This window comes from Spermophilus citellus (assembly GCF_964194105.1).
Source record: "Spermophilus citellus genome assembly, chromosome: 10".
Lineage (NCBI taxonomy): Eukaryota > Metazoa > Chordata > Mammalia > Rodentia > Sciuridae > Spermophilus > Spermophilus citellus.
The window spans coordinates 24,204,565-24,218,906 of NC_138197.1; the positions used below are offsets into that span (position 1 = coordinate 24,204,565).

General features: G+C 39.5%; 1 protein-coding gene across 7 annotated transcripts in view; it reads right to left on the reverse strand.

Moving 5' to 3' along the window:
• BCL2L13 (BCL2 like 13) overlaps positions 1-10,686 on the reverse strand; it is a 79,014-nt gene extending 68,328 nt beyond the window's left edge. The window contains exons 1-2 of one of the 7 annotated variants that reach the window (XM_081311133.1): positions 10,524-10,686; positions 3,276-3,356 (exon numbers count right to left, since the gene is read on the reverse strand). The gene's annotated coding sequence lies outside the window, so the exon portion shown is untranslated. Of the gene's footprint in view, positions 1-3,275; positions 3,357-10,407 lie in introns of all 7 variants that reach the window. The other 6 variants (XR_014024169.1, XM_081311138.1, XM_081311135.1 and 3 more) reach the window with 6 other exon arrangements.
• Between the last annotated feature and the right edge of the window lie 3,656 nt (positions 10,687-14,342).

Genomic DNA, 14,342 nt, shown 5'->3' on the forward strand with positions numbered 1-14,342 from the left:
GTTATGTAAACCATTTTAACCTGAATCACTTCACTAGGCATCCTAATTTGTACCATAATCAATACAATCACAACTCTTACTTTATCATATGGACCTGGCAGCTACCATATACTTGAATAGTTTCATGCTGGGTGTGGTGTGGGATGCCTACAATTCCAACAACTTGGGAAGCTGAAGCAAGAGGATCAAAAGTTTGAGGTCAACCTCAGCAACTCAGCGAGACCCTCAGCAACTTAGTGAGACCTTGTCTCAAAATTAAAAATAAAAAAAGCTGAGGATGTAGCTCTATGGTAAAGGGTCCCTGGGTTCAATCCCCAGTAACAAAAATATAAATCATATTTCACACCAAAAACTATAAACCTCCCTTATCCACAAGTATCACATTCCAAAACTCTCTAGAGATGCCTGAAACCACAGGTAGTACCAAATCCTATATACACTACTTCATTCTTACTGTATGTAAATCTTAGCAATCTCAGTATATGACTGTTTTTCCTTTCCATATTGAAACCTTTTACTTTTCACTTAAATTCATGGCTTCTCTTTGCCAGAATCATTACTCTTGCACTTGGAGCCATTTTTAAGTAAAACAAGGTTAACCTGAATGCAAGCAATGTGATAGGGAGATAATTGGTCTGATAACCAAGAAGGCTAATAAATGACTAGCAGATAGGGCAGTAAATACAAAGTCTGGTCAGATTCTTCTTGGCCTCTCTGTGCAGCATTCCTTCTTCCTGGGTACAGGACAAGAAAAACATTTATCTGTTTATTATAAAGGCTATTACAAAGGATACAGACAAAGAGATGCACTGGTCACAAAGGGATAATTAACTTCCTGAGCAGGACAGAGTAGGATGTGTTGAGATTTCATTTGATATTTTTGGACTGCAGCTGACCACAGGTAAGTGGAGCTATCAAAAGCAAAGCTGTATGTAAGAGGGGACAAATGCATCCAGTAAAAGAGGTTCAGTTAATTAGCAATAGGGGAAAATAGGCAATGTTAGCAAATTTAAGGTCTAAGGCAGTTCTCAATTGTAACATACTACTTTCATGTGAAGATTAGTATGCGGGCTGGGGATGTGGCTCAAGCGGTAGCGCGCTCGCCTGGCATGCGTGCGGCCGGGGTTCGATCCTCAGCACCACATACCAACAAAGATGTTGTGTCCGCCGAGAACTAAAAAAATAAAATAAATATTAAAAATTCTCTCTCTCTCTCCCCTCTCTTAAAAAAAAAAAAAGATTAGTATGCTAGATTTTTAGTTTGTTCTTTATTTATTTTGTGATAATATTGAATGCCAGGGTTGCTCTACTACTGAGCTACATCCCCAACCCCCCCACTTTTTTTTAGACAGGGTCTTGCTAAATTGCCTAGGCTACCCCTGCACTTGTGATCCTTCTGTCAGTCTCCTGAGTTGCTAGAATTATAGGTTTACACCACCAAGCCCAGCAGGACAATAGTTTAAAAAAGGATATTGAATACTCTGTTTGGGGGGAAAAAAACAACTAAGTATCTTGTTTGTTTTTCCTCTACTTATCTATCAACCAAGACTTCTGACACTAGATATATGGGGGGGGGGGGGGTTCCACACACACACACACACACACACACACACACGAGCCAGCATTCAATTCTCCAGCAGCAGATACAGCTGAGTGTCCTCTAATCTAATTCAGTTCTGACACAATCTGGAGATAGTATCAGATCCCATAGTTTGAAGACTCAAGTCTTAAAACTGTTGGCCCTCACACTCTCTCACTTTAGAGGCCAGTCAAAAGGCCTACGTTGTTCCACAGGTGCTTTTGACCAATCGTCTATATAATCAGGGTTCCCACAACCTCCTCCTTGTGTTCAATTAATTTTCTCAAGTGGCTTTTAGAACTCAGGGAAAAATATTCATCTGTTTATTATAAAGGCTATTACAAAGGATACAGACAAAGAAATGCACTGGACAAAGTATGAGAATAGGCTCGGAACTTACATTCCTTCTCCAAGTGCCCCCACTTTCCTGGAATCTCCATATGTTCAGCTATCGAGATGCTCTCAAAACCCTATTCTTTCAGGTTTTTATGAAGACTTCATGGCAAGGCATGATTGAACCACAGTTAACTATGCAGAAATGTAATTGGACAAAAAGGTTCTGATCTAATGCTTATAGACAGACTGGGTGTAGAAACCAGACAAGGTGTGTCTGGTCAAATTCTTCTTGACCTCTCTGTGAAGCATTCCTTCTTCCTGGGTACAGGACAAGAATTTTTTTTTTTTTTTTTTTTTTTTTTTTTAGTTGTAGATGGATACAATACCTTTATTTTACTTATTTTTATATGGTGCTGGGGATTGAACCCAGGGCTTCATGTGTGCTAGGCAGGCACTCAACCACTAAGCCACAACCCCAGCCCAGGACAAGAATCTTCTGGAGGGAGGATGGATCTATCTGTCAAAGGCAGGTCAAATAATTTCTTTATTGTCAGCTCAAAGACAGAAAGGCAAGGAAAAGGAAAAGTTCCTATGATCCTCTTTGGGGAGGAAGTTATGAGCCAGGAATCAAAATAAATGAACAAATATGTAAACATATATGTATATATCACAAATATACAGTTTTATAATTGGAAGAGGAAAATCACCTATTGTTTTCAGATTACAAAATTTAAAAAAAGCAAAATTCGGGCTGGGGATATAGCTCAGTTGATAGAGTGCTTGACTCGCATGCACAGGCCCTAGGTTCAATCCCCAGCACCACAAAAATAAATTATAATAAATAAATTTTTTAAAAAAAAGCAAAGTTCACCTAAATCTTCAATCTTCTTTGTAGCAACCATTCTCAGTGCTGGTGCAGAAGAGAATCATGCCCCAACACTAATCCACCAACACCTATAAGAGCCAGGGAAACTGTTATTTATCTCCTTTCAATAAAGGAGAGAAGGGATGCAAAACAGATTGAGAAATACTGGTATAATTTTTAAGGGAAATATTTTTAGAATTCAGGACAAAACTAACATTTAAAGAGTGGCCAAATGATGAAAAGCTGGCAGCGAAAACCCCTTAGCACAATACAAGAATAGTCAAAAAGGTAGAACCAGGAATGAGTATGATCACAAAAGTCAGGGAGGCACTTCAATAAGAAGATAGTAAACAAATGTGTCAAATATACAACTTCCAAGAAAATGAAAATGGGAGAGTCACTGGATGTGGACATTTGGTCATCCATAATCTTTGACAGTTTTGTTTGACTGGCAGGAGCAACGATAGAAGGCAGGGACTTGAAAATGGTGCACACCTGTAGTCTCAGCTACTCAGGAGGCTGAGGCAGGAGTATCAGGAATTCGAGACCACCCTGGGCAACTTAGCAAGACAATGTCTAGAAAGAAAGGAAGAAACTAAGAAAATTAATGTAAAAAATAAAGGCAGGGCCAGGCACAGTAGTGCCTATCTGTAATACTAGCAGTACCAGGGGCTGAGGCAGGAGGATGGCGAGTTCAAAGCCAGCCTCAGCAAAAGCGAGGCGCTAAGCAACTCAGTGAGACCCTATCTCTAAATAAAATTACAAATTTGGGTTGGAGATGTGGCTCAGTGACAGAGTGCCCCTGAGTTCAATCCCCAGTACAAAAATAAATAAATAAATAACAAAAGGCAGGGATTTGAAGAATAAATGGGAAGTAAAGAGGTACATAAAGTAAGTTTTCATCTATTCTTTCAAAGAATAGCTTGGTTTGAAATGAAGAAAAGAATGGAGACTACAGACAGACAAATGGTCAAAAGTCTTCATTTGTTTTTATAGTGAGAGAAGACCCATAAGCATGTTCATGTTCAGTGGAAAAGGATCCAATAAGGAGATTAAATAGAGAGCAAGGAATAAATTATGAAGCAAAGCTTTAAAAGATAAGGGAAGAATTGATCATATCAGTAACAATTTGAGCTTTAATATGTCTGGTTTTTTTTTTATATATAACAGGAATAAAGAAGTACTTATATTTGAACAATGTTTTAAATGAAAAAGTGAAGCCAGGTGCAGTGGTACACACAGGTAGTCCCAGTGGCTCAGTGGGATGAAGAAGGATGAAGCAGGAGGATCACTTGAATCCAGGACTTTGGGACCACCATGCACATCATAGCAAGGCTTTCAGGGGAAAAAAAAAAATTATACACACACACATACTCTAACTGGATGAATTCAAATTTCTTAAATTTATCAAGATTCCATATCACTAAAGACACTTTTATTCTCTGACCCAGATGCCATAGAAAAAGAATAATTTAACAGGTTTCCAAATTTGATATTTTGCCTAACACTCTTCTAACTTTTGTAAAACACCCAATTGCTTAACTATAAATGCAAGTTTTACCACAGAATTCTAATTGTCAATCTTCCGTACTTACCACTCTATTTGCACTTCTTTTTTTTCCCCCTTAGACTTGCCAACATATACTTTACTTTCACATAATGGTACCATATTCTTGAATACTACAAATTGCTTTCACTTAGAAATAGATCTTGTGGCTGTGTAGCTCAGTGCTAGTGCTTTAATGATATTACTGATTATTTTTCTTCTTTCTTTGCAGTACTGGGGATTGAACCTAGGAACATTCTACCTGTGAGCTACATCCTCAGCTCTTTTTATTTTGAGATAGGATCTCTCTGTAGCCATGGCTGGCCTTGAACTTGCAATCCTCCTGCCTTAGCCTCTCCTGTCACTGGGATTATGGATATGTACTACCAAACCTGGCTAATTTTTTTCTTTAATAATATCCATATGTCTGTATGTTTGGTGAATGATTATATTTATTTATTTAAGTTTAGTATACAACTTTAGACTTCAAATATTGCTATGGTTTTACTAAAGTCCCCCAAAATACAAGTGTTGAAAAACCTAATCTCCAAATTAAAATGTTAATTGTATTTTGAAATGGGGACTTTGGGAGGTAATTAGGATTAGATGAGGTCATGAAGGTAAAGCCTCTATAATGGCCTTAGTGGTTTTATAATAAGAATGAAGAGAGTCTGGAACTAGCAAGGTCTGTCTTGCCACATGCCTTCTACAATGTTACGATGTAGCAAGAAGGTGCTCATCAGATCCCAGAGTCAGCTTCTTGGACTTCTCAATCTTTAGACTGTGAGCTAAAGAAATCAATTTTTTTAAGTAAATAATCCAGTCTATGGCATTCACTTAAAGCAACACCAAACTAAGATTAATGTGTATTTGGTACACTTATAAACACACCAAACAAATATACAAGACCTGCAGTATATAATATCCATCCAATTTGTTAGGAGATTCCAGTTGTACAAGCAACAATGTAGCTCATTCCATGTTGTGATTAAGGAAGGGGGGGGGGGGACAGACAGATCCCAGAAACACTATTATATATCTAGTATACTTGCATTAAATTCTAAGACATTTTAAAAAATCAATAATAAACAAACGAACAAATAAATAAATAAGAAGCTTAAAGGATATAAATGAAATAAAAAAATAAATTTCTTAAAAAAAAATCCTAAGACAAAGGCATTCAGCATCTGCCAAATGTAAAATTCATAGCATAATTCCAGGTTACATCTCTAAGGGGACTCACTTCCTTTCCAACATTATGCAGTGGTAATAAGCATACTGCACAATGGGCTCTTAGATTTCTAACAAATATTATTAATAAATTTTATCTGCATAAGACCTTTCTTTCTAAAGCACTTTTCTAGTGTTGTCATAACAGATGATTGATTTGCCTAAAATCATAAAGCTAGTTAACAGTGCAATCACTTAATTAAATACACCCTTTTGGGGCTGGGTTTGTGGCTCTGAGGGAGAATGCTCACCTAGCATGCATGAGGCACTGGGTTTGATCCTCAGCACCACATTAAAAAAAAAAAAAAATTATGTCCACCTATAACTAAAAAATAAATGTTTAAAATTAATAAATAAACCCTTTTCACTTAATTGCATTCATTCATCATATATTTACTGCATGCCAGAAAATGTACTAGGTGAGAGAAACACAGGTGAAAAAGAAATACTGAGGTGAAAAACACTAATAATGTAGGAAAGAATATAGAAAAACAAAGTGGCTTTTCTTTTTTTATGGTACTGGGGTTTGAACCCAGGATCTTGCCACATTAGGCAAGTACTCTACCACTGGGTCATATCTCCTGCCCTTTTTATTTGATATAGGGTTTTGCTAAGTTGCTGAGTATGGTGAGGAGTTAGTGGTCCTCCTATCATGTGGCTGGGATTAAAGTATGCACCATCACACCTAGCAACAAGGTGGTTTTTCTAATATCAGACACCCAGAGTATTGAAAAATAAAAAAATTGTCATTTTTAAGAATGGAGCTGGGGGGAGAAAAAGGAAAAAGATAAATTGAATCAAAGTTAAATATGATCTGAAACTACCACTCAAGGCTTTCCCAGAAGCAAAGCAACATACCCAGGTCCATCCCATTATTGCCTCACGGATACCATGTACATTTCATATCTAAAAAAGACATTTCAAGCTTCCTTTTAAAATGATGAGAGGAACAGAGTTACTTTTACTCTTTACATTTTATTTAATAGGGCCTTTTACAATTAAAACTAGGTACAAGTTTGTAGTATTCAGAAATATTTACATATATCAGCCACAGCAGCACACACTAATCCTAGCTACTCCACAGACTGAGAGGAGTACTGCCAAATTCAAGGCTGACCTTGGTAACTTAGTGAGACCCTATCTCAAAATAAAATATAAAGGGTGGGGATGTAACTTAGTGCATGAGGTACTAGGTTCAATCCAGCACACTATAAAATAAAATAAAATCTTGAGATAGGGTCTCACTTAATTGTCCAGGCTGGCCTCAAACTTAACAATCCTGCTGCCTCAGCTTCCCAAGTCACTGGGATTATACCTGTGGGCTCTCATGCCCCAATTCCAGGTATATGATCTTAAACAAAAACTTTATCTTTTGCACAATTACAAAGAAAGTATTGAATATATTTATGTTAACAATCTGTTTCTTTCTCTGCCTTATACCTTTTAGTTTGTTCCTCTAAAATGCAAGTAGTTCTCAAGTCAGTAGGAGAGCCTGAAGCAGCTTAAGGTAACTTAACCCTATGTTTATATATTCCCCACAACCTGTCACAAATGAGACATCCACAATCCTTCAGTAAAAAATACAATATTACAGTGCTGGGAGGCCCTCAATGCATACTAGGCAAATTCTCTACCACGGTCCTACATCCCTGGCTCCATGTTTTTATTGGTTGTTGGTTGGTTGGTAGATTTTGTTTTTTATTTCTATTATGAGCACCAGTCAAGTTCGAGGATGGTAGTACCAATTATACCACAGGAATTAAGAATATTCTATGGACTACAATCAGAAGTTACACAGCAACTTTTAATCCTACAATAAAGTCTTAAGAAAAGCACATTTGCAGCAATGTGACAATCCATTGCACCTGTTTCCCAAACTTGTCTCATAATAATCATATTGAATGCTTGTTAAAAATAGAAATTCCTAGAATCCATCTCATACATACTAATTTAGAGCATCATACCTAAATTATTTTCTTTAATTTCAGAGAATTACAACATATTTTACAATTTAACATTTTAATTAGTTGCTAAATTATTTCAGAACCTTTTTTAGATCATTTCCTGCCACCAAAATAAAATTATAATGCAATAAAATTGTTAAATACTTGAGAGTTGAACACATCTATAATCCCAGTTTATAAAAAGAAAAAAAAAACTCAGTCAAATCAAAACTATCTAATTTTAAACAGTAACAAAGTTTCAAGACTCACTAGTGGTTTGGAGAATTTTTAGTCTTAAGACTTATTAGTGGTTTGGTGGTGCTGGCGAATCCAACCTCAGGGCCTTTGAGTCACTCACCCAGCCCCAGTAGGGAATTTTTTAAAAAAAGTTCCACAGATTAACATGAGGTCCAGCAGCAGTAATTTCATTCTCTGCCACTTAATATATCCCCAGTGCCCAATAACAGTAAATTTTTAATCCATGCTTTATAAGCAAGTATTGAATTTTAGGTCTTTCTTCAAAAGTAAAATTAATCATAATAAAAATAGTGAAATTACAGGTAGATGAGATAGTACATAGCTGTAATCCCAGCTACTCGGGAGGCTGAGTGAGGCAGGAGGACTATAAATCGAAAGCCAGCCTGTCTCAAAAACAAGACTTAAAAAGGACTGGGGTATAGCTTAATGGTAGAGCACTTGCCTAGTATGTGAAGGCCTGAGGTTCAATCCCCAAGTACCTACCTCCTTTCCCCCAAGAAACAATGATTGCTAACAGGAATGGTGTTTCTTTTTGGTGTATGAAACTGTGGTTATAGTTGTACAATTCTGTGGATAATACTGAAAACCACTGAACACTTAAGTATTGTATGGCATGTTAATTATAACTCAAAAATCAGCTACTCTTGGGTTGGATGTGTTGCTCAGTAGTAGGGTGCATGAAAGCATGAGGCCCTGGATTAGATTGTTAGCACAGGAAAACAAAACAACAACAAAAGGGGCTGAAGATGTACATCAGAGGAGGCTTGGCATGCATAGGCTGTGGGTTTGATCCCCAGCCCAGCAAAAGCAAAAACAGTTACTTTGAAAATAGCTTCTTTCCCCAACTCTGTAATATATATTAAATAAGAACTCTTAGTGATCATCTATTTCGAATATAAATAAAAACTCTGAGAGCTGGGGTTGTGGCTCAGGGATATAGCACTAGACTAACATGTGTGAGGCACTGGGTTCAATCCTCACCACCACATAATAAATAATAATAAACAAAGTTATAAAAAAAGGTTTTAAAAAACTCTATCTGAAAAAAAGCAGGGTAGAAATACTAAATGTTTAAAATTTTTATGGCTGAAATAGTTTGTAAGAAAAACATATTTTAAAAATAATTATTCTTGCTGGGCACAGTGGCACATGCATGTAATCCCAGGAGTTAGGGAGGCTGAGACAGGATTGAACGTTCAAGAACAGCCTCAGCAATTTAGGGAGAGCCTAAGCAACTTCATGAAGCTTTGTCTCAAAATCAAACACAAAAAGGACTGGGGATGTAGCTCAGTGGTAAAGAGCCCCTGGGTTAAATCTCCAGTAACCACCCAGCCCCCCAAAAATTCTTATTGTAAATCACTAGTCCTAAAAGGTTAGTATAATTTTTGTTTTTGCAATACTAAGAATTAAACTCAGGACAAGTATGCTAGACAAGCACTCTACCACTAAGCTACACCCCCAGCCTTTTTTATTGTATTTTGAGACAGGATCTCAATATTAAATGATGTGTAAGTAAGCATATCTTTTTCAACTTTACACATCCTTCAGCTGAATTCAACTACTGGGGCACACTCCTTCACATAAGAATATGAGCCACTGGAAAAGGAACAGCATCTGATCACTCAGAGTAAAAGGATTTTCAAAATCCTTAATTGTCTATTACCAAATGAATTAAAAGCCACATTTCATGGCTTAAATACTTTTAGTTCACAAGTACAAACGTGCAAGGTACAGTTATACAACTGTGTATATGAAGTATTCACGAACACTTATTTTTTAAGGGATTAAAAGGAAAAGAAAAACAGATATCTAAAGGGTGTGGCAACTCATCCAAGGTCACACAACAAGTCAGAACAAAGAGCAACATTCTGGTTATACCAACCTCCAGGGGAAATCTTACCATTTCGCAAAAAGATTGTTGTTTGGTTTTACATCAGAAACCAAAAAAGGGGAGAGGGGACTGTGAACTTAGTTCAAAATTTTACGCAAAGTCTGTGAGATTGCTATTTTGGATAAACACACTTGTGTCAGGAGTGGTTAAGAGCTAAAGAAAACTATCAGTCAACAGTATGTGCATATCTATCCGGCCAGATTGCTTCAAAAAGTCTAGGCGTTCTCCCTGATAGTCGGTTATGAAGGCAAGAAACTTGAGATCTCCTTGGAATGCTGACAGGATAAAAATCAACGGAAATAAAATGTGAACTGTATTGCTTAAAAGGGTAAGAAGGCAGGTTTTTCGGGGAGGGCGAAGGAAATGGGTGTCAAACAAGAAAGGACTACGTCTGGCAAAACTAACCTATAGCTAGCTGTTCTAAGTGAATCGCATGCAAACCTTTTCTTCGACCAAACGGAAGTCCACGTTCTCCAGTGTAGCTCTGAAAATGGACCCCAAATTTTCCGTGAAGCTACTTGTGGGGAAGAACAGCAAAGTAGGGCAAAGGTCTGAGTTCCTACGCCTTAGATAGCCCACACTGGGGGAAGAAGTTCCCTTCAAGGGTCCGCAACAGGACCACGTTTGTCTATCGCGTCTGGTCCGGTTATAATGAAATGGACCCCCTCAAACTTCGAAAATCCGGAGTAGAGGAGCGCCGATAAATGCTTACACTGACACACACACGCCACACACACACACACTCGGTCTCTCACTCACGCGCAGTGGGAACCAGTGGGGAGTCGGTGGCTCCGTAGTCTCTGAACACCTTCCTCCCCAGGTGAAATCCGCCTCCTCACCCAGTTCTGTCTGCCCGGACCCCCCACTCCCCTCACCTGGCCCTGGCCCCTGCCCCAGAAGAGATGAAAAGCGGCGGCGGCGGTTGCTTCCAACAGGGTCCCCAAGCGGCGGTGACTGCTTCAACCCACTGCCCTAATCTACCGCCGCCGCCATGTTGAAAGGTGAGGTCACCCCCGGCGTGCTTCCGTCACCGCCAGCGTGGAGGCGGGCCCAGGCAGCCCAAGAGCGCCGGAAGAGGGCGGCTCTGTCACCAGAACGGAAGCACAGACCACCGAGGCTTGGAGGTCTCTTTGCGCAGACGTAATTGAAAAGCTGATCCTTCCTAGCCCGCTGTGCGCAGGCGTCGCTCAAATCTATGATTCGTGGAGTTGCGGAAGTTCTTATCAAGTCATTTCCGGTCTTGCAATTCCTCGTAAAGAACCAATTCTCCGTCTGCGGGATAAGTTTAGTTCTGCCGACTTGTGTTGCGTTTCAAACAGGTGCCAAGAGAGTCTTAAGAGCTGCGGTGTTCTCAGCCACTTGTCGGCAAATGTGGTCCTGTGTTGTAAACGATTCCCACGGAACGGAGCTGGGATGGCATAGGGGGGGTCGTTGTAGGCGGAGGGAACGGCCTGAGGGTAGATAAAGGAAATTTATAGTAGTAATACATTTTTGCTCACAGCACTTAGTGCATGGAATATAATTTGTGTTAACGTGTTTTTGTTTATTTGAGTCCAATATTGCTTTAGAGAAGTCACTAAAGGCATCTAGGCGACAGGGTATAATACCATACTTTAGGGAGAAACAGTTGACCGTGGTGTCCTTGAAATGAATTGTTACAGGACATCATTGAAGATTAGGATTTAGGAAGTCCAAGAAAGTGTTAGAAGGCTGTGGCAACCAGTCTGATTAGAAGTGATTAAATCCTGTTGAGTGAGTGGGTTTCATTTGGGGTGAGGAAAATATGATAAAGCACTTGAAATTATATGGGGGAAATGGAATTAAAAAGGTTAAGATTGAGGGTGTAGCTCAGTAGAGTGCGTGTCTAGCTTGCACAAGTTTCATCCCCAAAAATGAAAAAAAAAACAAATAGTAGTAAGTGTGGACTGGTGTCACAGAGGCGGAGCCGTGCTGTTAATAGAGAAACTATGAGATTTACCGGGGAGGTTTTTTTTGTTTGTTTTGTTTTTTGGTACCAGGGATTGAATTCAGGTGCCCTCAACCATTGAGCCACATCCCTAGTTCTTTTCATTTATGTATTTACTTACTTATTTTTATTTTGAGACAGGGTCTCACGAGTTGCTTAGGACCATGCTAAACTGCTGGACGCTGGCTTTGAACTGGCAATCCTCCTGCCTCAGATTCCCAAATTGCTGGGATTACAGGTCGAAGAGATATTTTAAGTTGAAATCTTAGGAATGAAAAATAAACTGAGGTGTAAGTGGAAGAAAAGAATTGAGGCTAAAAGTATAGTGTTTTGAAGGAACTGGAGGGAAACCAGTAAAGTGGTGAGCAAGAGAATATGGGACCTGTGGGCACAGAGGAGGCAGGCCCAGGGTGGGCAATGAAAGACCATTACAAGCAAATGGAAGACACTAGAGAGTCACAAATTGATAGTTTTCATGCCATTTTTTTTAAAAATTTAATGTTTATTATTTAGTTTTCAGCAGACACAACATCTTTGTTTGTACATGGTGCTGAGGATCGAACCCTGGCCTCACGCATGCGAGCACGCTACCGCTTGAGCCACATCCCCAGCTCGTTTCATGCCATTTAGGTTGTTTTGTTTTGTTTTGTTTTTGCGGTGCTAGGAATTGAACCCAGGACCTCGCACATGGCTAGGCAAGCACTTAACATTGAGCCACACCCCTTCCCCTGGTCATTTAGTTTTTTTGTTGTTGTTTTGCTATGTTTTGCACCAAGGATTGAACTCAGGGGCACTAAACCACTGAGTCACATCTTGTATTTTATTAGAGACAGGGTCTCACTGAGTTGCTTAGGGCCTTGCTTTTGCTGAGGCTGGCTTTGAACTCACAATTTTTGTGTCTCAGGCTCCTGAGCCACTGGCAATACAGACGTGCACCACTGCGCCTGGTTTATCTAGGTTTTAAATCACTCATTGTGCTGTGTGAAAATTTGGTTGAAAAGGAGCAAGAAGCCAGGCATGGTGGTGCAAACCTGTAATCCCAGTGGTTCAGGAGGTTGAGGCAGGATGAGGATGGAGAGTACAAAGTTAGCCTCAGCAACTTAGTGAGGCCCTAAGTAACTTAGTGAGACCCTATCACAAAATATAAAAAGGTTTGGGAATGTGGCCCTGGGTTCAATCCTCGACAGGAAAAAAAAAAAGAAGTGCAAGCATCTACTTAAGTAAAAGTTACTACTTTTAGTTATAATTTGGCTTTTTTCTTTTTCCTTTACAAATTAATATTTTTTGAGCCAGACACAGTGGTGCAGGCCTGTAATCCCAGTGCCTTGGGAGACAGGAGAATCACGAGTTCAAAGCCACCCTCAGCAAAAGTGAGGTGCTAAGCAACTCAGTGAGACCCTGTCTCTGAATAAAATTATAGGGCTGGGGATGTGGCTCAGTGGTCAAGTAACCCTGAGATCACTCCCTGGTACCAAAAAAAAAAACCCAAAACTGTGTTTTAGTGTGTAATGCTGGGCATGGAAACCAGAGCTAAGCATGTGTTCTGCTGCTGAGCTATACTCCTAGCCCTCTTCAAGAATTCAAGACAGGGCTGGGGATGTGGCTCAAGCGGTAGCACACTCGTCTGGCGTGCGTGCTGCCCGGGTTCGATCCTCAGCACCACATACAAACAACGATGTTGTGTCCGTCAATAACTAAAAAATAAATATTTTTTTAAACTTTTTTTATTATTTATTTATTTATTTATTATTTTTATGTGGTGCTGAGGATCGAACCCAGGGCCTTGCATGTGTAAGGCGAGTGCTCTACCACTGAGCCACAACCCCAGCCCCTAAAAAATAAATATTAAAAAAATTCTCTCTCTCTCTCCCTCTCTCCCTCTCCCTCTCTCCCTCTATCACTCTCTCTTTAAAAAAAAAAAAAGAATTCAAGACAGGGCTGGGGATGTGGCTCAAGGGGTAGCGCGCTCGTCTGGCATGCATACGGCTCAGGTTCGAGCCTCAGCACCACATACAAACAAAGATGTGTGTCCGCCGAAAACTAAAAAAAAATAAATATTAAAAAATTCTCTCTCTCTTTAAAAAAAAAAAAAAAAAGAATCCAAGACAAATGAAGCTGGGGATGCAGTGGCACATTCCCGTAATCCCAGTTACTTGGGAGACAGTTCAATTGAAAGTTCTATTCCAGCCTGGGCAGTTTAGTAAGACCCTGTCTCAGAATAAAAAGTAAAAAGGGGCTGTAGGTCAGTGGTAGAGGTCTTGCCTTGCATGTGTGAGATACTGGGTTCAATCTTGAGTACCACATAAAAATAAATAAAATAAAGGTATTGTGTCCATATTGTGTACAACTAAAAAATATTTTTTAAAAGGGGTGGGGCAAGCCAGGCGCAATGGCACATGTCTGTAATCCCAGTGCCTCTGGAGGCTGAGGCGGGAGGATTGTAAGCAAAGACAAGGCGCTAAGCAACTCAGTGAGACCCTGTCTTTAAGTAAAATACAAAATAGGGCTGAGGATGTGGCTCAGTGGTTGGGTACCCCGAGTTCAATCCCTGGTACCATAAACAAAAAAAACACAGCATAAACAGAAGAGAGTAGAAAGCTACAAAAGGGAATTTTAAAAAATATTTTGTTTTTAGTTGTAGTTGGACACAATATCTTTAGTTTATTTTTACGTGGTGCTGAGGATCAAACCCAGTGCCCCACACATGCTAGGCGAGCGCTCTAGCCAC